The sequence below is a fragment of the Manacus candei genome, unplaced genomic scaffold, assembly GCF_025592945.1.
Source record: "Manacus candei isolate 608988 ecotype Guabito, Panama unplaced genomic scaffold, ASM2559294v1 h1tg000147l, whole genome shotgun sequence".
In the NCBI taxonomy this organism is placed as follows: Eukaryota; Metazoa; Chordata; class Aves; order Passeriformes; family Pipridae; genus Manacus; species Manacus candei.
This window is the reverse complement of record NW_026138195.1, coordinates 103825-105226: the sequence shown is the minus strand read 5'-3', so window position 1 is coordinate 105226 and position 1402 is coordinate 103825.

Genomic DNA, 1402 nt, shown 5'->3' with positions numbered 1-1402 from the left:
AAGGGCCGGAGATGCCCCCGCAGGAGGGGCTCCAAAGCCAGCCCAGGGGGCTGTGAGGAGGAAAGAGCCAGCGTGTGCCGGGAAGGCGGCCGGAGCTTGAGGCGGAGCTGCGAGCTGGTGGTCCCTGAGCAGCCTCCCAGCAGGGAGAAACCCTTCAGGTGCTTTGAATGTGGGAAGAGTTTCAGTGACAGCTCCACCCTCTGCACCCACCGTCGCATCCACAGTGGGGAACGGTCCTACACGTGTGGGGAGTGTGGGAAGAGCTTCAAACGGAGCTCCAACCTCCTCAGTCACCATATGATCCACACGGGGGAAAGGCCCTACACATGTGGGGAATGTGGGAAGAGCTTCAAACTGAGCTCCGCCCTGCGCCAACACCAGATGATTCACAGTGGGAACGGCCCTACACGTGTGCAGAGTGTGGGAAGAGCTTCAGGGACAGCTCCAGCCTTTGCAAACACCGTTGCATCCCCACCAGGGAATGGCCCTACAAGTGCTTGGAATGTGGGAAGAGCTTCAGCACAAGCACCAAGCTGCTCAGCCACCAGCACATCCACAGTGGGGAACAGCCCTACACGTGTAGGGAATGTGGGACAGCTCCACCCTCTACACCCACCTTCCCATCCACATCAGGGAGAGGCCTCACAAGTGTGGGGAGTGTGGGAAGAGCTTCAGGGACAGCTCTGCCTTGACCTCCCACCAACGGACCCACCGGTAAGAGAAGCCCCGAGTGCCCCGACTGCAGGAAGAGCTTCGGCCGCTGCTCCAACTCCATCAGCCATGGGAGGACCCGCGTTGGATGATCCACAGGGACCCCCGTTGGGCACAGCCCTGGTGTGCTGGTTTAAAGGTAAACCAGCAGGGGAAATGACAGCGGTGACACCACGGGGACATCAATGACATCACAGGGACATTGGTGACATCACGGGGACAGCGGTGACATCACAGGGACAGTGCTGACATCACCGGGGTTAATTTTGGTGTGAAAATCTCCTGCTTTGGGTAATAAATTCTGACTCCTCCTCTGGCATCCGGCAGTTCCTCCTTGGGAACCAGGAATGGGAATGGGGACAGGGGGAATGGGAACACCTGGGATTGGAATGGGGACACCTGGAATGGGAATGGGAACATTGGGAGCAGACTGGGGACAACAGGAATGGCAATGGAGACATCAGGAACTGGGAATGGGGGTAACTGGATTGGGAATGGGGACACCGGGGAGAGGGATGGAGACACTGGGAGCAGGTTAGGGACACCAGGAATGGGAATGGGGACACCTGGGATTGGAATGGAGGCACCAGGAACTGGGATGGGAACACCTGGAATGGGAATGGGGACAATAGGAATGGGAATGGAGACACCTAGAATGGGAATGGGAACTCCTGCAATGGGAATGTGGACA